Genomic DNA, 26,856 nt, shown 5'->3' with positions numbered 1-26,856 from the left:
TTAAAAAAAGTATGGAAACTATGACGGCAAGTTTTTTTAAAAACTTATACAACTAACCAAGATTCCAAAATAGTATAATAATCCAAGAAAAATAGTCGCAGAAAAAATATGCGTACCATTTCTTAGAAGGACTAAATTACTTAATTGTTCTCGTTCATTTTTATTATGTGCCGAAAAGAGATTGTGTGAAGTAATTTCTTGGAATTTCAATGGGGTACGTGTGTTGTTGATAAAATTTAGAAATTAAAGAGAGAAATATAGCGAGAGATACACCTTAGAGAAGGATAGTAGATATTCTTTGTTCCTATTCTCGGCAAAGTCAGTACCAATCTCAGAACATAGATACATGGAATGAAAAATAAACATTCCAAAGACTGGAGTGAGATAGTTGCTTAGTGTTGCCAATCAAAATTGAGACAGTTGACTCGGACATCATTGTAACATCAATTTTCAGTACGAATAGATAGGAAGTATGTAAATTTTTCAATATAACGCTACTGCCTTAGTGTCGCGCTAGATAGAGAAACATCGAATGTGTGAACTACAAAAAATTCATTCGTAGCATAGAATGTCCATATCATGTATCTATGTTCTAAGGTACCAATGACTATTATTGATCTGTGATCAGTACGTTTTGCTACGTTTACCGTGCACCTTTCCGTAATAATCTATTGGACTGGATTTAAGTGATCTGCAAACTGAACTGACCTAGCATTACTTTGAACTGTGATTGTGTTTTGTGAATCGCACCTTCGGCATATTCTGGACTTTTTAGCGTTCATCATGCCGCTACCATACACACCGTTGGAGTACGCTAATATGCATCTAATTTATGGAGAATGTCGGTGCAATGCTAACGCTGCCAGCAGACTGTACCGAGAAAGGTACCCAAACGCTCAAAGATACCCGGATTATCGAGTATTTCTGAATGTACATCAAGCGTTTTCGGAGGGTCGTTTTCCATCTGCCAGAAGAAACGCTGGAAGACCTAGATCGGAATGCGAGGAAGAAGTTCTCAATGAAATAAACATTGATTCAACTACCTCAGTACGTGCTATAGAAGCAGCTACCGGAATCCCAAAAAGTTCAGCACATCGAATTCTTAAACGTCACAAGCTCCACCCATATCACTATAGACGTGTGCAGACACTATTACCCCGGGACTATCCACTACGGATCGCATTTTGCCGTGTGATGCTGCAAAAACACCGGGAAGATCCCCAATTTCTGGACAAAATTCTATGGTCGGACGAAACAACATGTAAGAAAGATGGCTATTTGAACCTTCACAACTTGCACAGCTGGAGCAATCAAAATCCGCACCTGATGAGACAAGACAAATCCCAATATCAATTCAAGGTTAACCTATGGACGGGCATATTAAATGGACAAGTGATTGGGAACTTTGAGTTGCAAGGAAACTTAGATGGAGATAGTTATTTGAACTTTTTACAAAATGATTTGCAAATATTATTAGAAGACGTCCCCTTAAGTGATTTACAAAACATGTGGTTTCAAAATGATGGTTGCCCAGCACACTACGCCTGTCCTGTACGAGAATACTTGAATCAGGAGTATCCAGGGCGTTGGATCGGCAGACTTGGCCCTATCTTATGGCCAGCCCGTTCACCCGACCTAAACCCCCTGGACTTTTTCTATTGGGGTTGTCTCAAGGACAGGATCTATGCGACATCCATCACGACATTAGACGAACTTCGGCAAAAAATCTGTCAAGCTGCGGCTCATATCAGTGGAAAAAGATATGCACGAAGCATTAAAAGATCATTTCTAAGGCGATGTCGTGCGTGTATTGATGCTGGTGGCAAGCAATTTGAACATTTTTTGTAAGGTATTATCAAATAAATAAATAAATACCATTTTTCAATTAATTCAACAACAAAAACCCATTTTAGGCACATAATTGATTACTACCAACAAGAGCAATTAAGAAATTTCATTATTGTTTCTACTAAAATGGATCTTTTTGAGACTAGTTTTCTTGAAGTATTATACCATTTTAGAATCTTGGTTAGTTGTGTAAATTTTTAAAGAAACTTGCCGCCATAGTTTCCATACTTTTTTTAACAAAACAATGAGGGAAAGTGGGCTGAACGGAAAAATCTTTCAAAATTTTATGGGAAAAACATATTTTGATTATTTTTTGTGTAAAAACTATAAGTATTCTAGGAGATTAAGGAATCGTGGTAGGTAGCAGTACTACTTAAGTTGCCGACACAAAAAAATTTACAAAAATTTTTGAAAAATTGTGGCCGTGGTAACTTAAAATGTCATGAAGGGTGTTAATTTCCGTAGAATTTCTAAGTTATTTTGTAATTAAATAACAAAGTGAGCTGGATTTTTTTTCTTATTTTTTCTGAAGTATTCACGACCATGTACACCCTACGGCGCCGGCTTATCGTTGAATTTTGGGACACGTTGTATACAAAAGTTCAAAAAAGTAAAAAACATCTAGGAAATAAGGCAGAGTGACTCTGTAATAGAAAATATGTATTCCATACGCTGATACATCTGATGATGAAAACCTTGACATAGAATATCGTTGGTCATTGGAAATTGTTTTCTTTCAATGTTTTTCCTGATAAACAAACTTATGGTTAAGTCTCTCTCGCCCCGTGTTCAACTCTCCCATTATTTGAGCTGAAGGACCGAAGGTCGATGGCTCTTGTCTGATATTCAGTCAATAAAAAAAAAACAACTCTCCCATGGGTTAGGGAGACATGAGAAAATTTTCGATTCCTAAAAAAAGAATTGCCGTACTCAAAATGTTCATCTCACCATCACTCTACTATTATCTATCTTTACTTATTTGATATCTGATATCTGCACGTGAAAATGAGTGGCTAATTGTAACGTGGTTACCTCGGAGAATACTTATCTCGAGCGCCAGCTATACTTTTCACTAGGAAGAATAGCAAACCTACCAGAGTAGCTACTAGTCGGAGACAGAGTTCGCTGTTATCTAGGGTGGTAGCGATAACGAAGTAGTCAAAATCAAATTATGTACTAGTTCATTCACACCTTCGGAATCTGATTATATGTACAACGGAGATATGTGTAGGTATGAAATATTAGCGAATCTACATATAAGCGAACATACATTCGGGAAATTCTATCCGGTCACGAGCACTTTATAAAGTTTATACCGGGTGCAGTGAAAAGTCAAAGGTTCAATAAAATGCGCCAACCAGAACTGACGGAATGAATACTAAGGACTTGCTATACGGTATCGGGATGTAATTGTAATTTCTCCAGAAATGAAACATAACCAGGGCGGGTCTATTCGAGACTGTTATTCGCTACCCCAAGGGCTATAACGCACCATGACTGATAGCGAAGAAAAGGTCTATTGCTAGCGCAACTACGGGATTTCACTGACGACGAGCGGTATCTCTTATTCTCTACACCAAGGGCTATAACGCGCCATGACTGATAGAAAAGAAGAGATTTCGGATTCAACACTTATGACGCGGAACGCGGACAGGGGGGTTGACGGGACTTTCCCTTCAGTACCCCAAGGGCTTGCGCGCCATGACTGATAGCGAAGGGAAAAGTCAGACTCGCGAAACAGGGTAAAGAACGATAAAATATAACAGAAAGCGATACAGTACAGCAGTGTCAAAGTCAAAGAAGTAACCGGTGTAGGTCTAACAAAGAAACTGAACGGTACAGACGGGGACCTACCTCTTTTGTTTCAGGCACTCGCGGAAATCAAAGGAAAAAAAAACAAAAATCAATATCACTGATGCAACACAAAATTATTCTTAAACGGCGAATCGTAGAAAGCACGGAGCATAAAACTAACTGAAGTAAAAACGACTGAAGTAACAGAATCAAAAGTAGAAGTCACCACGTGAAAGACTGAAGTAAAAGAGCAAAAGTCGAAATACTGAAGTAAAGTGACCGTCGCGGGGGAAAATTTGCTTTTATAGACAAATCCCCCCTCACGGTAAAAATCTGAAAATTCCAGAATGCGACAAGAATGAAAAACGTCGTGAGCTCTGGTTTATCGCATATCAACATCAGAAAAACGTCGAAATCTTCAACGGCATGTAAGAAAAACAACGTTAAACACAGATAAACGGTTCTTTACATTTACTCTGCCTATCGGAATGAACGTACTGAATATTTGAGAATTAAATATTTTCAAAGGCGGAAAATGTAAAACGAAAGGAATGCACTAAAATGAACTCCAATTTTCCTCAGAAAACTGGGGTTCATTACATAATATTTATAGATACAACTAAATTGGCTTCAAAGTGAAAAGGGGTTCAACTCTCCCGGACTCCCCATACTATTCGAGCGGAAAAATTTTTAGGATCAAATATACCACCATATCTATTTAATTTCCTGAAACTTTTTAGGGTTTTCACTCCCAATCTCTGGAATAAAATTCCAGTAAATTAATCCAAATTATATATGTGATATTATATTCCTACCGAACAATTTGCCGAATTATTATTTTGATCTAATTAAAGAGTCTACGTATATTTAATTAGATCGGACCATTATAAACGAAAGATTAATGAGTCTACGTATATTTTATTAGATCAAAATAATAATTTGGCAAATTATTTTATTATAAATATTAAGGAATATCAGTCTCTATATGTCCCTTAATTTTTCGTCTCTAGTTTTGAATCACCCTGTATATAAGTGTGACGAAAGGTTCATTCCAAATTTATAGGTGCAGGAAAAAAATTGCAATAGCCGAATTAGCAGGTACATTCGGGGCTTCAGGTACAAAATATGGTGAATGTTTGTGCTGTTTGTGATTCAGCGGGTTAGTATTCTTTCCTTTGAATTTCAATTGGCAGAATCATTGGATAAAGGAACTTGTGGGCATATTTTTTCACATTTTTCCCCTGAAAGATTTCCTAATCGTGTAGTTCAATGCTTAAAATTTCTACAAAAATATGTTTATTCTCCATCTTTTACTGTTTTAGTTATATCTTTGATTTAGGAAAGATGTTTCCAAAGTTCTGGAAATTTAGCTATAATTTTTATATTTTTGTTATTTTTTGTCAATATCACAATTTAGAATTTTAACATTATCTCCTTCTACCGAATATATTCATCAGAACGATAAACTAGTTTTTGGAGCCCTCGGAATTTTCCGAAGTCTCCTCATTCACGTCAGTTCAAAATCGAACACCTCGTGAAAATTTTTCCAAATCTTAGTGCAAGATCCGGTGAACAAGTTTCCTCTGAACTTTTTTACTTGAGCCAACCCGATTTTCATTTTATGAATACTTCACGGAAAGCATTGTATCTAGCGGATAAGGACATCCTGTATTTGAAAGCAAAACAGGCCCCAGAAACTTGGGATTAATTTCTCAGATCCTCATTATTTTCATGTTACTCTCATGCGATTCGAATTGGTTTCCCTGACAATGTGGCCTACAAATCATAGGAGACCTCATTATATCTCGAGCACTTCGAACCACCCATAAATCTAGCTGACATCGACTACGAGGTCACAGGGGATGCTATCCTGTTCAATTAACGAAATAAAGTGGCGATAGAGATTCCTGTTTACAACGGGGGTTTTCCGGCACACTTAATAGTTCAGTGAATGTAACACACCGCATAGCACTCAGCCAGAGTTCCTCGAAGAAGACGAAATTCAATTTGGTCTCGAAGTCGTTTTAGCGCCTCCTGCGAAACCGTAAAATATTTCGGAAGTTGTTTATGATGTGTAAAACTTGTTATGAAGTATTATACGCTCGTTTTTCTGTTGCGAGTGCCGTAAAAAATGTAGGCGGAAAATTGATAAATTTTTTAGGCCTTAGGAAGTGCCAGATTGTCATAAAAGAGGGAATTTGAATCAGCTCAAGGAAAATGAACTATTTTGTTTTGATTCTTGATTACCTAACAGAAAATATACGGGAATCTTCATATTAATTTAAATTTTTGGAAAAAGTTGACAAGGACATGTATGAATAATGGTTGAAGTAGATAGAAATATCGAACAAAGAATTTATCACGAATTTGGCATAACAAATGGAATTTCAAATATCGATTGAAATTCAATCTGAGGAGACTCTGCATCTTGTGAAACTCTTTAGGGTTTGCACTCCCAGTCTCTTCAACAAAATCCATTGAAAAATTGAAATAATTGATTTGCACCTGCGCGAATTCTTGCACTGATCTGTCAGGAGCAAATCACATAGAAAAATTGTTGCCTACAATGAACGAAAAATTGAACTTTAAAATGATTACCACTTCGTAACGTTCGGGTATCTATATCAAACTCCTTCATCAAACGAATTCTTAAAAAATCCTCTGAATTTCAGTTTCTCAATTGACATTTGTCAATACACGGAGACGTTGACTCATTTAATTTTGAAATTGCCGGATGTCAGTTCTTTTCTCATTAAATTAATTAAAATACGATCTATTCCTACTGAACAATTGAAGAAATTATTATTTTGATCCAACAAAATACATGTGGACTCAATAATTTTTCGTTTATAGTGATCCGGTTCTGTCAATAAAATTGTTATTCCAATCCATCATGTGGTCCCTAGTACTATTATTCAAATTTATTGAACTTTATTCCTTATGTTAATGGCCTCTCAGAAAAAAATGAGAAGAATCGGTTCCAAACGCAACATAAGAACTATTTTTGAAACACAAAAAAATTTAAGATCTATACTAATAAAAACTAAACCATTAAATGAGGGGTTCAGAGCTGAAGTGAACCAAGTACATTCAGTCTAGTTTTGAGATGAATGGCTTAGAAGTTGTTTATCACCCATTAATGGGTGATTTTTTAGATTTTAAAAGGTTAGAATGTAAGCATATGCTTACATAAGGATAGTAAGAAATGAAGAAGTCACTTTTGAATTAATGGGTGATAAACAACTTCTAAGCCATTCATCTCAAAATTAGGCTGAATGGACTTGGTTCACTTCAGTTCTGAACCCCCCAAATGAAAAAAAAAAATAAAAAAATAAATTCAAAACATTCCCTGTATTTGTGGTAAATCTTAAACAGGTGAAACGTCTAGACCTCTAGAAATAAGAAAACGCGAACATAAAAATAACATTAAAAATAGAGTGGTTAATTACGTGTTGAAAATTATACATTCTTTCAATCTGACAATTTAAGCGTGAAGAAAATGTGTGGGAAGGTGCATAATCTGACAGTTTCAGCAAGTCAAAAAAATAAAAATAATCCATGAAATTCACAAAAATAAGTTTTTTTTTTAATTATTTCCTCTCCTAGGCTTCAAATTGTTTCTTTGTAGAGCATCACTGTTTCTACAAATTTTGTAGGAATAATTTTCATTACCTTTGAACGTTTTTGAGATATATGGCGATGAATATACATTAGACTGGGTTTGTACATTGACCTTGGCCCTTCGCATGTGTGGCTAAGCTTCTCGCCCACATCACCCTCTAACTCGGAAACAGTTGAGAGTATGTGAAATTGCTTCAGCTAAAAGTTGTATAGAATTTTATTATCTACAACTTTCACAATGAATACAGAAACGATTAGAGGTACATGAAGAGAGAATTTAAAAAATGCCTTTTCATCATCTTCAAATAGTCAGATTAAGAAAACCCCCCTGATTTGCGTCAGATTACTGAGTCAACACGTCTGCAATACCAAGATTAACCATCTGTATGAAAATTTGACACGCTCGAGTATGAACAAGTAACGATTTTTTTTGCATTTTCAAAGATCTGCTGTGGCCTTGCGTCACGTCCGAATTTTCAGTCTCTTGAAATATAGCTACTTTTGGGTCGAATTAACATATCCTCTAAAAATCAAACACGCTCGAATTTTTTTTTACCATTTTCAAGTCTTCCGTACGGCCAGCCCCACCACGCAAACTGTCAGATTAAAATGAATTTATTAGCAGAGATACGTAGGCCTATACAGTACCTATCTTGATCTGACACTTCGACTATGTACACCCACAGCTTTCTAAAGGAAGGCTGTGGTACACCTGACGTTTTTTCTACATCTTTGTAAACCTGCAAACGCTTTCCCCATCATTGAAAGTGCCTACATCATAGAACCTATTTTCTTTCTACCATCTAATCTTCAAAATCCACTAAGTCTCCACGACTCACGGGTAAATCCCGATTTAGCATCGTCGGCTCCCCAACTATTACTAGTAAGATGCTTCGTGACATGTTTCTACTCAAGTACCTTATACTCGCCTATAATCTTGTACTACTATTATATTAGGACAACATTGTATTTATACAATATGATACTACTCAATAAGATTTAAATTATTATGTATTGTCCAGTGGGATTTTTGAAAAACATATCCAAAACATGAAACACGATCTCCCTTCGAAGAGAATTTCTCGAGTATTTTATTGGATGCAGCAAGTATTGTCGTATTGTCGCGATCCGCATGCCTTTCGTTGGAATACCCTATATAAAACAAGTCGTTATGTTGGTTCGCCATTATCAATAATGAACAGAACTCACGAATGCATTAAGCTGAGATTATAGTTGACAACGTTTTACTAGTACGGATTACATTCGTTACCTCATGTCAAAAAGGATATATTATTATTATGTGTGTGTAGCTACTGATTAATCTACCATCTTCTAAAATTATCGATTATAACATCACATACCAAGCTCATTTGCGTAAGCATTACTATGTGGTTATTATATGTATGATTGAGATATCAATATGTAGGTATATAGATGGTGGAAAAAGAGATCAAATAACATTTTTGTTTCAAGGGAGAAAACTGAGATCAAATTGACAACCTCTTAATTTTGAGGAGGGAGGATAGGTTAAGTGATATCTCATTTAACTCACTTATCAATAAAAGAATATACAATAATATTTTGATGTCTGTTTTATGGTATTTAATACAGTAACCTGAGCTAGAGTCACCCTAGGTGAGTAAAAAAACCCATATTATATGATAGGTCTAATTAATTCCATAATCGAGAAACAGGGTGCTTCATGTATTCACCTAAAATTTCAATATCTCATAACGTTTGAACCAACCAGTACAGTCGGTTGATATTTGGAATATATCATTCACTTGCACAGGTCAATAGATTCACATTTAAATTTCCAAAAATTTCCAGGCCCATAATTGAAAAATATGGGACATCTTCCAAGCTGGGATTCAACATCCTGTATATCAAAATTTTTGGATTTGATGGAGATATTCAAAAAGGGCAGAAAATTTTTAATGAGATTCAGTAGATTTCATTGTCCCTCACGTCATTTTGCTCAAAGGAAACTCCAGGGAATGCGAAGTGAGCAATGTTTTCTTTGCATATTTTGGTTACGAATCGTTCTATGACAATCTATTTTTGTGTGAGTGAAATATATATTTCAAATATCAACCGACTATATTGGTTGGTTCAAAAGTTATGAGAAATTCAAATTTAAGGTGAATACATGAAGCACCCTGTATCTAGGTCATGGAATTGATTAGACCTATCTAATATGGGTCTTTTGGACTCGCCTAGGGTAGCTCTAGCTCAGGTTACCGTATGTTCATTTAGCAATGAAACACTCTGTATGTACAGGGTGGGCAAAATTGGTGATACCTGAATTACAACTTTTTCAACCCAACGAAATAGGGGAAAATGCATGGCACATTACGGTCGTCTTTTTTCGAGAAACTGATAATGCCATCAACTGCATTCCTCTATATTGTTTTGTTTTCGAGTTATAGGTAAAAATTAAAATTTCAACTTTGATCATTATTTCTGTTTTTCTTTAAGCTAAGATGTTGAAATGAAAACATTATACACACACTTTTTTGATAGCAATCCAATGTCGTACTATGATTTTTTCCAACAGGTATATTTGCTGAGCTATAACATAAAGATGTATTTTTTCTTATGAAAACAGTAGTTTGAAATGACTTAGAAAGACTCAGGGTGATGTATAATATATTTCTGAAACGGTAAAAAAATGGCGATTCTTTCTAAGTCATTTTAAACTACTGTTTTCATAAGAAAAAACACAACTTCATGTTATAGGTCAGCAAATCAACCTGTAGGAAAAAATCATAGTACGCCCCTGGATTGATGTCAAAAAAGTGTCTGTATAATGTTTCAATTTCAACATCCTAGCACAAACAGAAACGGAAATAATGACCAAAGTTGAAATAGCCCAAATATAAATTTTGGCCTATATCTCAAAAACAAAAGAAGATAGTTAGGAATGCAGTTGGTGGCATTATAAGTTTCTCGAAAAAAGACGACATGAATGGCACCTTCATTTTCCTCTATCACGTTAAAAAGTTGTAGTTCAGGTATCACCAATTTTGCCTACCTTGTACATTGTACATTGTGTCCATTTCTGAACCATGTAGGTTTATTGGTTAGATATTCTTATTCAGAAGAGTCCGTCCCTAACAAAAGATAACAATTTCGATTTCGTCAATGAATCTATCACCTTTTTTCCTCATCGCAAGAGAAGTCGATTCTTGCAGTAAGGTTTTCTCAATTTTCTTTCAAAAATTTTATCTTGTCCCTTTTTCGTTCTGATGACAAAACAATCTTACACTGACGCATGCCTTTTAACATTTCGTGGTTATATATTTATCTTTTATCAAAAATTGAATATTAATTGAATATTCTAATCGTCTGTCACCAAGAAGACAGTTCACTCAGCCAACTTCTATTCTTCATTCAAATTTATTTTAGCAGTCGGTTGGCCATGAAATAATTTTCTCAAGTTTTTGTAACTAGAACGAAGTTAGGTTGACACTCATGAAATGTCGTTAATGTCATAACGCCGTTGCCACAACTAAAATATCAATTTTTATTACGAAAATGCCGAAAGTGTTTGAAAAAAGAAACAGGATTTCAGGAAGTGCTATTTAGAATTCAGGTCCGCTCCTTCAAATAGTTATACCCTGATATTCTAAAATCCACAATACGTCAGACCGTAGCGAACCAGAGCCGGAGCAAGGGCGTGGCGAGAGAGGCGGTCGCCACGGGCGCTAGCGATCTGGGGGCGCAAAATAAAAATAATAAAAAAACAGTATTCTCTCCAATTGAATATTTTTCATTTAATATTTAACACAAAACATAATATTATAAAAATATGCCAAACACATTATACATATGTGTGTGAATTAAATTAATGTGAACGTAAACGAACACTACACATGTGGGATTGTAAACAACGTCCGTAGTCCACACTATATACTGGAGAATAATAACCAAATACTTAATAATAATAAATTATTGAGTATATAGTCCATACCATCAGTCTGAAAACAGAATGCGTCGCCACAGCCTTCTAAAGAACGTCTCTATTGACGGCTGTGGCGTCGCATAACAACCAACGCGATAACAAAGGCCATGTCGAGATCTACTTACAACAAACTATCGGAGACCGATTGAGGCGCAAAACCTTAGCCGATTGGGGGTATTTCCTTCAGAACATAGACAACAATAGCTCCTGGAGAACTGGAGAGCTGGTAAATTATCACAGATAGAGGTTACAGAAGAGGAAAAGAGAAGAAAAATAAAATAGTATGGAGGAAAAGCTGATGATGAAACATTTCAATTTTGACTAGAAGAATAAGCTGAAAAAGGACCTCATTCAAGTATTGAACTATATTTCAGTGCAACTGGAAGAAAGATTCAGTGTTTTGCCAGAAGTTTCTGAAGACAGCTTTCTCGAGGGAATATGTTTGCAAGGCTTTCTACTTGGCGAATTAAACAAGAAAGCATTGATTCAGATCCATACAAATTTGTGGCCACTCAAAATATTCTTGACTTTATCAGTAACTACAGCTGCCACAGCTACATATTAACGTTCTTTCAACAAATTGAAATTAGTGAAAACCTATTTAAGGTCTTTAACTGGAAAGGAAAAGCCGACTTATTTAGCATAGCAGTCCCATCAATAGAAAAGAAAAAGAGTCACGACATCATTGATATTCTTGCAGAAACCAAAGCAAGAAAAGTCAAATTATATTTCATTTTGAATGCATGTTATTGTTATTTCGTATCCCTTTTATTTTGATTTTATTTGTATTGATTTCTTTAAAATAGAAAAGATTTTTCCGAGCAAAAAAAGCTAGGTATTCGATTATGAAAGATAAATACAAATCAACATACTTAAGAGAATTTCTTAGGGGCGCATTATGAGAATTCGCCACAGGCGCCAGAATCCTAGTTCCGGCTCTGTAGCGAACATATTCAATGTAAGTTATATGTAAGAGAATTTATATAATGTTTCATATGAATCTAAACGACTTATATTTCAGCTGAATATTTCCACAATCAGAAAGATTGTGAATGAAGAGGATGACAAAGAATTTCCTTCTATTGGGAGACCCAAAAAAGTGGTGGCATTTGAGAATTTTATGTTTGAGTGAATTAATGCGAAAAGTTTACTACAGGATTTTCGATAAATGTCATCGGAGAAGTTCCCTAAAATGGATTTTTCTATTTTTCATTTGACTAATACAATGTAAATGTCTTAAGGTACTAATAAAATACCTAATTATTATTATTACATCACTGTATTAAGATGAATAGCCAAAAATACGCGCAAGTTGCCCTGTTACTTGTTTATTCATGTGAAATTTTTGTTCAAAGGTGAAGTTCATCTTAACTTGAAACTTCCTTCAATTCCTTTTACTTATATTGATGCAAGATGATTTTTGTTGAAGAATTTAACATTCTTGTAATTATCTGTTAATTCCTTCGGGAGATACCCATTCAAACCACTGCATCATATGCATTATGCATTTCATCTTCGGGTTAATATTTTTGAAATCTACAAATGATGTAAGTCAAAGAAGATAACGAACATTAACTCTCCTCAAGCTAGTGCATATTATGATATCATACTGATCTCTTGTATTTTCCATGCAAATAACTGGATTTGGTATGCCTTCAATCAGTTTGTATAAACTTCAATTATGTTCGTCACATATTTTCCGAAGAGATTCGACATTGTGATAAAATACGTAATAACAGAAACTTTTACGTAGAACGGGCAACAAAGCGTTGATTTAAAACCCAGAAATGTTTTGACAAGCTCCATAACCCCACATTTTCGTACTATACAGAGTGAAATGTGTCAAATTTCCATGGCCAACCGACTGCTAAAATAAAAGTGAATGAAGTATTGTAATTCAAATCAAAATTTCGTACTCCTATGATCGTCAGCGCATCCATCGGCTAAAAGATGAACTACCTATTCAGTAGGTAGGTGTTTTTTCTCGAAATGTTTGTGCAATGTGATAAGATTGAACCTACATAATACCTTTCATCGGATATTCACGAAGGAGTTATTGTCCGAATGTGAATAAGAAATCTCCGAACTTCATAACCGAGACATTTTAATAACGTCACCTAACGCTTTGCCTACAATTGCGAATCGTTAGGTCAGAGGAATCTCTCACTGGGTTATTACTCCGAACTGATGAAATATCGCATGTCACCCGATGGAGTTGTTTCATATCTCCATCCTGAGGTAGCACGGTAACGAAACCTCCACGGCATTCATTGCTCTTCTAAACCCTCCACTTCGCATTGGTTTCACAGTCGTCTTATTGATTACTGGCATCTGAGCGTAATGTAGATCTCGATGGCCTCGATATTCATCCTCATATAGGTGATATTCATGTGGGAAATACTTTTGGTCGAGAATATGATGTTGTGTTTATGATTCTTGTGAATATTCCGGCTCACATATAAGTTGAGCTCTTTGTACAAGTGTTTTGATCACTTCTCGTATTAGTTGTAGTGGTGCATTCAAAAAAACTATTCATGCTTTATTGTCCATAGAAAGCCAAAACGTTTCATTTTCATATTTGTTGGATTCGAAGTGAGGAAGCTCATGAAAGGTACAGAATATCTGGGAGCATTGAACAACGTTTAAAAAGAAGCCTAGTGGTCCTTTATAGAACTGACAAAAAATGTTCTCTGTTATCATAATTCTGCGCAGTTTGTAAATTTCGACAAAACGATATTACACAGACTTATCATCAAATGCGATGCATTATATCAATAAAAATACTTTTTGTCAATCACATCTTAATTTTTTCCACAAAAAAATGCAAGCACTGAGAGTGGTTTCATTAAGATATCATAATATTCGAAAAAAGCCACCAAGGCTTACCGATTATTGTTGGTCCATCGTTAAAGTAACATTAAAAAATCTAAGCAATAGAACCATTCACATCATCATAAATGTTATAATTTGTACACATTAATTTTGTTGTTGATATCCATGAATATTATATACTAACTGACAAAGAAACTGCAACACCCAGAAGGAGCTGTTTAAATTTCAATTTTTTTTGATAAAACATAAATATGGAGAAAAAAAACGAAGGGTTTAAAAGTTTTTCATTCAGTTTGTTAATAATGTGTTTGTCCAACGCGTCATTGATGCAAGAATATGGTCTATTTCTTCTTGAGGGATACTATCCCAAGCTACCTGTACTTTATGCCTCAGAACCGCCAAAGTCCGTGGGGGCTGGGGTAAATTTCCAAGCCTTCTACCCATGATGTCCAAAACATCGGGGGATCTGGTCAGCCATGGCAAAAGATTCACATGGGTCGCTTCAAAAAACTTTAAACTAACTCTGGCAACATGAATTCGAGCTTTATCTTGCTGAAAAACAAAACTACTATTTTGTTAATAAGTGTTATCATTTATTCACCGGCAAAAGCAGAACTCCAACATGATTCACGAACCGGTAACTACTATCCAATTCAATAATTGACATTATCGAATTTCAGGTTTGCGCTGATAAGGCTCCGCACATTGTTATTACAAGGTTTTCGATTATCTAGATTGTTTGAATCGTTAATTGAATTTTGTATTCCCTAGAGAGTATTTGTTTATGAACTAGTTGAATGTCTTCCAGTTCATTGCGAACATTTTGTAAAGTATTCATTTCATGAATTCCAATTGGCAACACCGACTGAGGAATACAAAATTGATTAAACTCCGCAGATATCAACTGAGATGATTATGTGGTGTAGGTAATACCTCATAAAGTGATTATCAGGTTTCATAATTTCTTTTATATTCTTACTGGAGTTGATACCTGAGACATTACTTTTTGAAAAAGCAATGAAGGAAAGCTGAACTGAAGTAACTTAAATGAAGAAATTCCAGGAAAAACTAGAGACATAACTTGAATTTGAATTAAATTCGATCACATTCTCCTCTCTTATTTAGAAATTTGTATACCAACTACGCAATACGAATTGAAACTCACAATCCATGCCTAAAGCACCTCTGGACTTTCAGGCACTTCCCATGTCATTTTCATACTACTAAAAAATTCGAATGACCAGATAAATTTCAAGAGGACCTTTTTGTACCAGCCACAGGCGAAATGGAGGAGACATATTACTGAATATAAAGTCGAATATACCCTAACAGGAGATGATAATTTTCCATTTTCTGGTTGGAAACGTCCTAACGATTCTACACCAAAACCCGCTAATGACTCTCAGAGTTTATGTCATTTTTCTTGATTACCACCCAGACTCATTAGAGATTACGAAAGCTTCATCCAACTTTTTGTACTTGAAATAGCTTAGAATAACTGTCGATGTAAGGGGATGTAGAATAAATATTTTTCGTTTATTATTAGTCTAATCAAGAAAAAAAATCTTTCATGTTATTTCATGAATTGGATAATTCTCTGGGAGGTGGCATCATTTGAATAATAATTTAAATGAAATGAAATTTTGTATACTGCACGTCAGTTATAAATGTTCTTTCATTCGAAGAAATAAACCTACTAGCCCTTTGGGCTCGTGAACTTTCTTCTCATCAAAAAACATCATTCATTTAACTCCCTTGTTGTATAAATAACTATTGTCACTTGTATCATTGATGAATGTCACCAACCATAATTGTAGTACCAATAGAAGAGATGTTTTTTTCAATGGAGAAAGTTAGTCATTGAAATTTTTATTCATATCAACCCCTATTGAGGGAAGAGACAACAGACAAACTGAACTAATGGAATAAACTGTTAGAAATAGTTTTGATTCATTGAAAACTCACTGAGAACAATCATAGGTTTTTTATGTTTGTTCTGGAGAAGGAAAACCTATGTCACCTAATTGGTGCTGAACAGAAAGTGACAGCCTGTGTATTCTGATTTTTAATTGCTTGGGATTATAGTATAATCATTATACTCCCACCGAAATACATCAGCTCAAAGCGTATTTCATAATTTTTCAAAAATACATGTATGTCATGCAATAATTCAATCTTCAAATACGAAATAATCAGCCATACTGTTGTATAAATTGTCCGCTTAATTTAGTTAAAATTTGTGACCAACTTCATCGAGCATTTAATTTCGTGTGTAATCTCCGGAATTCATCAATATTCAATTAATGTTGATGCTGTGTACAGGGTGGGCAAAATTGGTTGTCTACTGAGGGGATCTCGAGAACTATAGCAGCTAGAAGAAAACGGACGGCACATTCTCGAGCTCTTTTTTCTTGACTTATCCAAAACTGAAAACAGATCCAGCCTAAAGTTCATAGATTTTGAGTTATGAACGAAAATTGAGAAATTATCATTTTCAATGAAGCTGAATAACTCGCTTATTTGAACTCGTATGCGAAATCCGTTGTTACAATCTACAGGCACTTTTTTACGAGGAATTCGAATATGATATTAAGAAATTTTTCGATCCAGTCATTTTCGAGATACGAAAGGGATTTCTGATTTCTCTAATGTAAACTATAGTTGGAAGTTCTTTCATCTTGCTGCAATTTTTTTGCTGATTTCAAAAATGTATCATATGTCCCTATTCACTTGAATATAACGTAAAAAAAAAATTCAATACTTTTTTCCTGCTTTTCGATTCACTGTTGAATTTTCAGTAGGCTGGCGTAACCATAGCGACCGTTGAAAATGCATTATCGTTCGTGAACTCCACATAATCCTATGTGAACTTAACCTTCTGCGATAGGAATCACCGACTGACGAATAATTATTTCTTTTATATATCGATATCGAGATCGATATCCTTTTTAAGATATTAAAAGACTTTCATCCGATTATCGAAGAAGAAAATTTATTCAATTATCGTTTTTATATTTGTGAAAGAAACTTCAAGAGTCAGTAATATTATAAATCAAATACGATAGCTAACTATTAAATAATTATAATTTTTACAGAAGTAAGATGATGAAAAATAGGTACTTCTGTCAACGGTACTGTTCGAATTGTGAACCATCATAAGCATGCCAAACATCGCGAGAACAAACGATGTCAATTTAATCATCGAAATATTTATTCAGCAATCCGTGATTCCAATGATAGAGGCTCAGGTTCACAAAATATAATGCATATTCAACGGTTGCTATGGTAACCCAGCCTACTTATAATTCAACAGAGAATCGAAAAGCAGGAAAAAGTATTGAATTTTTGAAATCAGCAAAAAAATTGCAGCAAGATGAAAGAATTTTCAACTATAGTTTACATTTGAAAAATCAGAAATCCCTTTCGTATCTCGAAAATGATTGGATCGAAAAATTTCTTAATATCATATTCGAATTCCTCATAAAAAAGTGCCTGTAGAATGTAACAACGGATTTCGAGTACGAGTTCAAATAAGCGAGTTATTCAGCTTCATTGAAAATGACAATTTCTCAATTTTCGTTTATAACTCAAAATCTATGAACTTTAGGCTGGATCTGTTTTCAGTTTTGGATAAGTCAAGAAAAAAGAGCTCGAGAATGTGCCGTCCGTTTTCTTCTAGCTGCTATAGTTCTCGAGATCCTCTCAGTAGACAACCAATTTTGCCCACCCTGTACATTCATACTGCTGTGATGACGAAAAAGTGATATTGTATAAATATGTAATTCAGAGGTTTTTCATTTTTATTCCACGTTTTAATTAATTTTTTGCAATGGAATTTTGGAATACGTATTTATAATAATAATCCCGCAGTATTTCGGAAATAAAAATTTTCCAGCACTAACCTGAAGAATAAAGGCTTTCGAATCTTCACATTTTCACAATAAATCTTCGTTATTCTTCGATAATCAATGAAATGGAAAAATAATAAACATATATATGTGAACTTACTGGCCTTCCTATGGTTCCCTATAGACCATTGAAAGTAAGTGTTGATTTCAACAGAAAAAAAATTTTCAATGAACGTCTTTTCTTATTCAGTTTTCAAGAGTTTGGGAGACTGTAGGAGATGGTTGAGAAATATGATGATAGTTTGTTTTATCACTAAAATGACCAACTCGAGAACAGAATCTCAATTTTTGGGAAATCTCATTTAGGGATGGTCATCATTTGTAAAAATGTTGTAACATTTCCTCGGACATCTCCCCCCGTAGCCCCCAACCCCGGGGGTTGGAAGCGGCATGCCCCTCATGCGCCGAAAATTGGCAAAATTCGCCTCGATGAAAATGTCTCCGTACTAGCGCGAACAAAAACCCGGTCATCTACCAACACAGGATACTCTTCACGGTGCTTCATTGTTTTTCAGAATTGCTTCATTGTTTTTCAGAATTGACAAAAGGAATAAAAAAATTTAGGAATGTTTACTTATTCAATTCAATTCAATTCAATTCTTTATTCATCCTTTGGACATAGAATAATGTATAGGACAAGTCAACATAAGCAAAAGAAAAATGCGAATATAAACACTTAAATGCAAGTAACAAGACAACAAAGATGAATGAAACATAAATCAATTCAATGAGTCACAAAGAAACTCCTGGGTGCTGTAAAAGCATTTATTGATCAATAAAGATCTGATCCTTTTTTGAAACTTTTGGTATCCAATGTTTTCAGCTCTTTCGGAATATGATTGTATAGCTGGATCCCCACAAAAGTGGGTGATGATTCAAATTTACTAGTGCTATGCTGTGGTATGCATAGAATACTATTGTGTCGTGTCTGGTATTGATGAAAGTCAGAACACTTCGTTAAGTTACGGATGTTATGTTTTATATGCAGGAGACAATTCAAAATGTAAACACATGGAAATGTGAGAATTCCATAATTGTTGAATGTCGATCTACAAGACTCCTGAGGACCCAAACCAAAAATCAACCGAATGATTTTCTTTTGAGCAATGAAAATTCGATCGGTACTGGAAGACGCGCCCCACAAGACTACATTATAGCTGAGGTGACAATTTACCATACCGTAGTAGATATTTATTTGCATCCAACGGTAATGAACCCTTGAGACGATGAATGGCAAAGAAAGATCGGTTCAATTTTTTGGACAGATGCTCGATATGGGAATTCCATCTCAAAAACTCGTCCACGTGCAACCCAAGAAATTTGACACATTCAACAGACGTTAAAGCGCCCTCAAGAGTCTCGACAACCCTTGGCAAAACTGGTGTCGACCCTCGCAAGCGAAACTTGATTATTTGAGTCTTGTTGACGTTCGCGATGAGTGAATTACTTCGACACCATTCATTGAAGAGATGGATTACTAGCTCACATCTGGATCTTAATTCGACTAGGCTACCAGCTTTGATAGCTAGTGAGGTGTCATCTGCGAACAGAATCAAAATGCATTCGATAAGGTAATCAACCAGGTAATCAGGCAAGTCGTTGATGAACAAAAGAAAAATAAGTGGTCCCAGAATTGAACCCTGTGGGACACCAAGGTTGTTCTGATACTGAGTGGAAACATTCCCATTCACTTGGACGAATATAGCACGATCAGAGAGCTAACTCAGAATCCATTCCAGAAATATGCCTCTGAAACCTATCTGATATAATTTATCAGCTATAAACCTATGCTGAAGGCAATCAAACGCACGGGAAAGATCAAAAAAGATCCCCGCAACATGACCACCTTTATCTAAGCTATCGTAAACAAATTCCAAGAATTCGGTACATGCGGTCTGGGTGGATTTACCAGTCCTAAAACCATGTTGTTGATTGGACAATACTGAGAATCTGGTCAGAAATTCCCTTGGTGCACTAGTCATCAGCGCCTTTTTTGAAAACAGGAATAACCCTGGCCTGCTTCAGAATAGCTGGGAAGATACCGGAGGAAACGGACGAATTTATAATATAAGCCACATGTTCCGATATGGAAGGAGCAACCGACTTGAGAATTTTTGCCGAGATAAGATAAGATAAGATAAGAAGACTTGTTTTTATAGCCGAAACATTTTGTACGAATATCTATAACTTTTATACACGAGAAGACTATGCTGCACTATCAACATTGGATTTATATAAAGGGTGTATTTAAAGGTGAGGCTTTTTTTTCAACAGAATTAAGCGTTTCAAAAAAAATCACCTTATACAAAACTTCCAAAATGACAACGTTAAAAAAAAATTGAAAATGATTATTGAAATAGATCCTAATACGGCCCTAGACCGTTTATTAGCTGAATTACCGCAAAGCAAAGGGAAAAACTTATCTCCTGGTTCGACCATGTTGTTTCGTTTAGGATATTGGATCGTTCGATATTTTTACGAGGTAGGTAATGAAAATGGAAACTTAGGATTGCCGAATTTTTCTCATTATTTTTCAGTAACTTACACGATTTTATGAAATGGCTCATTTCGATACCAACTGACAGAAGAGACTTAGGACACAAGTGTAAAAAATAGAATAATACTTCAAAATCGTCTAAATTATTCACGAATGTTTTCACAATGGGCATCACAATCTTCTTGTTCGAACATTCCAAAGCACTTTCAAGAAAATGCCCCGATTTTCTACATTCTTTGTTCATCTTAAATTGCACGATACTACAATTATGATTCTCTCAAAAGTGACCTGATGCTTATAATCCGATGAACTTGGTACTGAACCATTCATTGTCCAGCCATGTTTCGTTTTTGCGATGCTGGAGTCACCTTCCACAGTCCCGTACTTGAAATTGAATGAAATTTTGTCGAACTTCTAGGGGTTGTATCTCAGCCATCTTGGATATTTTATATAGGCACCATCCTCTTCTGAGGGGGAACAAGTGTGGGGATTCTCACTCTCCTGAGCTCGAGACCCACTAAAAACCCTTAACTGCCTCTTGAATATTGGTTCCGGGCATTTGCCTATAAACCGTTCATCTCTTATTCGGTTTTCTTCTCGCACACTATGGTGCTGGGATTTATTTACCAAGGTGCATCTATTGCACATCGTAGCAGCTTTTTTTCAGTGGCCTGCATTCTTTTGATATGCCTCTTTGCCGCGAAACCCCAGGCAACTGATCCATAAGTCAGTTGAGGTCTAGCAACGGCTTTGATTATCTTCAATTTTGTCTCTTTCGACATGTGGCTTCTTCTTCCTATCAGAGAGTAGAGTCTATTCATCGCTGCTTTTGTTCTGTCGATTGCTGGTTTGATATGACTTTTCCAATTTTTCCAATTTTTGGTTGAATGACTTTTGATAAGTCCTACCTTCTGTCAAAAAAATGGCCTCACCCTGTATAACATGTTCTTTCCTATCCCAACTTTAAATATGAAACCAACATTATAGGTATCCATATAATCGGATTGAGAATTGATTGCGAATTCCGAAAATATGGAGAATATGAAATGAATCTTCTGCAGTATCTATATAAGTCAAGAGAAATTTTGCCGTTTACGGCAAAACCATCAAAATGTTAGTTGAAATTAAAAAAACTGATGTAAATTGTCCCTATACCATTTCATAGGCATAGGATCCGAGAAATTTTTTTCGTACAGCGATTCTTCCGTTCGATAGTTTTTCCCATAACACAGTTGGATAGCCCTTGCAAAATTTTATCGTAGTCCAGTTGTCCGCTTATGTGAAACAAAAGGTACCTTCAAAACGTTATTTTACATCCAAGTCAGATAATATAAATAATAAATTTTGAACTTGATCGCATTGGCATTTCTGGAAGTATTGGGAAAATGAAATTATTCTTCAAGGGGACAATCATAGTTATGCGATTTCAGTAGGTAGATACTTGGTAAGTGACGACTCACTATGAACTAAGTTCGAAGTTTCACTCTAATTATAGCGTGAAACTTCCAATATTAATTAAAAAATGTGTGTAACGGAACATAAAAGAATCACCGAAGTATAAAAGCTAAGAAGCCATCAGTAGAACAGAGGTAAAGAGATCGCGTGCAGTTGTAGCTTGTACAGCTCGTGGTATTCTTTCAACGAGTGATGAATTCTGATAGTGGAATTTTCGAAGTCAAAAAATTAAAATTCCAATTAGCCACCATTATTCTCAATTTCGCCTCACGGATTTCGCGTGCCGCCAATTCATAATCCGAGTCAATTCGACTTTCATTACCGGTAATAATAACTTCAGAATTGACGTAGACGGTGAAATTAATTCACGGAAAATAGGCGTGATGGAGAAACCTGGTTATATTCAGAGAACGCCAACCCTCCGGTTTGTTATAAGTAATCTGAATTTCAAATAGAAACAATTCGGATCATGTAATCGCCTCGGATAATTATTGGTTCACTGTTTTATGTCATTTCACGTGTCTTCCACTTGTTCTGACTAAAATAGTTATTTACGTACCAAAGACAAAAAATTGTCTATTACAGTAGAGCCTGCATATTGATAGCCGAGGCGCAGCCGAGGACAGCAAGCAAGCGAGACAATATAGACAATTTTTCCGGGCTCCATATTACATTTTTTCGTCGACCTCACATACCTTTATGAAAGTAAGAAGTCACCCGTTTTGTGGCCTCATCAGGATGTCCGCAACTGCCAATTCCCTGAGCTCTGGTCAAGTGGTACTGTTATCCATATCGCTATCACTATCAATTCTTGATTATACTGACACTAACAATCCGACCACGTACCTAACTCACTGGTAAAATCTATCCGATTTCGTAAAGAATTAATTTGACAACATCAATTGACAGCTACTGTCACAGCCACTTATGTTTTCAACAAATTCTGTATTCAGAAAATTGATTCTATCCCTGGGGTCTAATAAATTGCTTAGTGACGACACTTGTTGATATTCATATCAGCGGGTGGTATGCATATGAATTTATCCTTATCACTTTTTTTATGTTTATGAAAACATGATATTTGCCGTATTTATTATTTTTGCCGTTAGTACTTGTGTCCACCTGAATTTCGAAAGAATAACAGGATTTCTCTCTGTCACTATTGTTACTAGTACCTACCACTATCTTGCATTGGTGAATGCTGCTTTTTCCTTTTAGTTTTTATAATACGGTTTCAGAGTCAGATTTATCATTCTCACTCTCATTAGTCGAAGAAGCGTTAGTTTCACTGATCATTTTTTATTATGAGGCAGCAAAAAAAAATTCCAAATGTACAATTCCAATTCTGAGATACAAGTCGGAATTCTGAGATACAAGTCGGAATTCTGAGATACAAGTCGGAATTCTGAGATACAAGTCGGAATTCTGAGATACAAGTCGGAATTTTGAGATGCAAGACAGGAAGAGGGATAAAATAGGTCTAATGACTTTTGTTTTTTTGCATTTGATCAGTGAATGTGTTTTTGGCTTCTTGGGGGAATTTTGGATGAATGAAATGATATTCTATTTTTCTCTTCGGTTGCACCATAGCTGAGCTGTACTCCCAAGAATTATGTTCCTAGGAACTTTTCAAAACCTTTCTTACTGCTTAGTGATTCGAGCACTTTATCGAAATTCCTACATCCAGTTTCATAATCAAGTTCAAAATCACTTTAAGTTTCGTTTAGTGTCAGTTTCGGTAGGGTTAAAGAAAATCTTTAAAATTGAAGGGGCTTTAAGTTTGATTATGAAACTGGCCGTTAGTCCTTAGTAATACCTATAAAGTGCTCGCGAGAGGCCTTCGGAAATCGTGTGAAAACACGAAGAAGCGATCGACTTATTGTCACCCTACGAGCATATATGGATACTATTGATAAATTATATATTATCATATTATCCTGATTCCCCGTAGATAACGACGAACCCCTCAGAAGCTCTTTGAGCTTGTCAGAATCAATAACGTCCGTTAAAACTTTTGAAAGAAAAGAGATAGGGTAGGCGTAGGTTAAGGGTCCAAATGTGCTTATACATGCCTTAAATGAGACAAATCTGCTCTACAGAGGGCATTTTGCTCACATGATTCGGCAACCATCGAATACAACAAAGCATTCGACCAATTCTAGCCCCACTACTGTCTTGCATCTCAGAATTCCGACTTGTAACTCAGAATTCCGAATTGTATCTCAGAATTCCGACTTGTAACTCAGAATTCCGAGTTGCACTTCAGAATCCCCACTTTTATCTCAGAATTCCGACTTGTAACTCAGAATTCTAACTTGCAATTCGGAATTCCAACTTGTAACTCAGAATTCTGACTCAGCAAGTCGGAATTATACATTTGGATTTTTTTTGTGTGGTCCGCCAGCGCTTTCTTACGTTTCTCTCTATTGCTTGTTAGTGAATATTCTGAGTCAGAAATTCTGACTCAGAATCAGAGCCAAATGGCTCAGCTCCCTTCTGTTGACTGAAGAGTCAATGTCACTTATGGTAAAATAAGACTACCACTATCTACCTCAAGGGTAGGTAGGAAAAGAAGTTGCAATTCAGTTGAAAGCCGATTGGAAGGGTGATGACGTAGAAGATGGAAAAGTCAAGTTCAATTGACAGAACTGGGTCCATTAGCAGTGGCGTATCGATAGACGATGGTAATAGGTAAAGTTAAAAGGAAGATAATTCAAAATAACCTCAACTTTTGTGCCAAAATGTTGATATGATTTAAATTGCACTGCCTGATTGTATGATAGTAACGCCAATGTGCGCTTGTGTTACGTAAACGTGTTGATATACCAAAGGGACACTAGTATTTTCGATCTCCTATTGTGCGTCCTTCCTATAGGTATTCTTGGTAATAATAACCCCACTCAACTTAATGGGGTAAAAAAAAAATTCGCAAAGTTATTTTGAGTTCTTGAGGGGACAAATAAATATCGTGTCAGAGTTAGAACGTCAAGCAATGAAAAGTTTGGCGGGGAATCACCATGTACGGTGTCACTGGTTAATCAAGAAATTCAAGATATTGAAATTTGGCAACGTCAAGAATTTTTCAAATGTCTGGACTTTTTCTCAAGACAAGAGCAGAAGTTTGTCATCAAGACAAGAACTCTTGTCTTGTCGACCCCTACCTGTTTCCCAGACCGTTCCTATGTGCTTCGAATTTGAGACACCTTATACAGGTCACACACATAATCTACTTGTATCCCATCAATTTTCAGGGTTCCGTTTCTCCGATGGGAAAACCGGAAAAACGGAAACCTTATAAAAGCACTCACGTGTACCTATTTCAGTCTTTTCGTTTGCCACTGTTTGTTTATCATCCTAGAACGGCCGCTTCCTTCTAAGCATCAAGGAGACCGAGAGGTGACAGGTACAGATGCAGAGTGTCCCGGGAAGAATGCGACTAACGAAGGCCATCAAGAGGTTTCAATTGTCTGAGGGCTTTTGTTTAGGATATACAGAGTGGTCTTGTGTACATACTCGAGCGTGTCAGATAAAGATACTGTATATGCCCTACGCGTCGCTGATAATAAATTCATGTTAATCTGACAGTTTGCGTGGTGGGGCAGGCCGTACGGAAGAGTTGAAAATGGTAAAAAATAAAACAAATTTAATCGTGTCATATTTATAGAGGATATGTTACTGGTACCCAAATGAAGCTACTTTTCAAGAGACTGAGAAAAAGGCTTGTCAGATTTTCATACAGATGGTTAATCTCGGTATTGCAGACGTGTTGACCCATTAATCTGACACAAATCGGGGGGTTTTCTTAATCTTACTGTTTGAAGATGATAATTAATTCATTCATTGGTGTATCCTGTTACCGAGAATAAACCTACAAAAGGATTGAAAAGACAAATCGGTTATATATATTTCCTAGGTCTACTTGCGACTGTGTGCACTCCTGTGACTGAAGAGACCCAACCGTGACCTACAGATCCTTCCACAGTCCGGGCAAGGATAGTCACCAACCAGATCTGGCTGCCGCTGTATTCTTCTCGAGTATCCATTATAACTGTGGACCAAAGACTTCCACTGAGATCTATCTAACGCTTGTTGTTCCCAGTTATGATTGGCATCAACTGATTTCAGGGATTGAAGCAGTATATCCTTAAACCGCATATACTGGCCTCCTAGTTTCCGAGCTCCCTCTGTGAATTCGCCATACAGTATTCTGGGAAGTCCTGTGTCTTGCATCCTCAGAATGTGGCCGCTCCATCTGAGTCGGGCTCTAGTTATTTGAGTCTCAATTGTTGTTCAACTCGAGCTCTGCAAGACTACTGCATTTGAAACTTTGTGAAACCATCTGATGTGCATTATTTGACTTAGATGACGTTGTTGCTTTTGTTCAAGGGTGTCCAACTTTCGCTTCCATAAAGAAGCGTTGGGAGAACCACGGCTTTGTAAACAGCTGTCTTGGTCTTCAGATTGAGGTCGTGATTTTGAAACACTCTGACCTTTAGCTTCCATAATGCCCGTGATGCCGAATTGATACGATTGTGTATTTCCGTGTCCAGGTTAGCCCTAGTGTTTATGAAGCTTCCCAAGTATTCGAACTGCTCGACCTGTTCTAGAGTTCCATCCTTCAGGATGATATCTGTTTGAACGCTTTCTGGCGGACTAACCAGGATTTTGGTTTTGTCAATATTGAGTCTAAGGCCTAAAGCTTCGTATATATGTTTAAAGATGTCCAACATTATCTTTAGATCCTCTGAGCTGCTAGCGACATGTGCGCAGTCGTCTGCATATTGAAGTTCCGTGATAAACTTGGTACGGGTTTTAGCTCTGAGGCGCTTCAGGTTAAACAGGCCTGCATCAAATCTGAATTTTATTCCAACACCTGTTACAGGCATACTCATGTCAAAAATTATCTAGACGGCTATGGCGAAAATATTGAACAGTAA

At 36.1% G+C, this 26,856-nt stretch overlaps 1 protein-coding gene across 1 annotated transcript in view; it reads right to left on the bottom strand.

Annotated features, from left to right (window-relative positions):
- LOC123311290 (irregular chiasm C-roughest protein) overlaps positions 1-26,856 on the bottom strand; it is a 498,432-nt gene that overhangs the window by 319,050 nt on the left and 152,526 nt on the right. The gene's annotated exons all lie outside the window — the stretch shown is intronic.

This window comes from Coccinella septempunctata, chromosome 1 (assembly GCF_907165205.1).
Source record: "Coccinella septempunctata chromosome 1, icCocSept1.1, whole genome shotgun sequence".
NCBI classification, from domain to species: domain Eukaryota; kingdom Metazoa; phylum Arthropoda; class Insecta; order Coleoptera; family Coccinellidae; genus Coccinella; species Coccinella septempunctata.
Note: the sequence above shows the minus strand (reverse complement) of the source record. Positions and strands in the feature narration are given on the sequence as shown.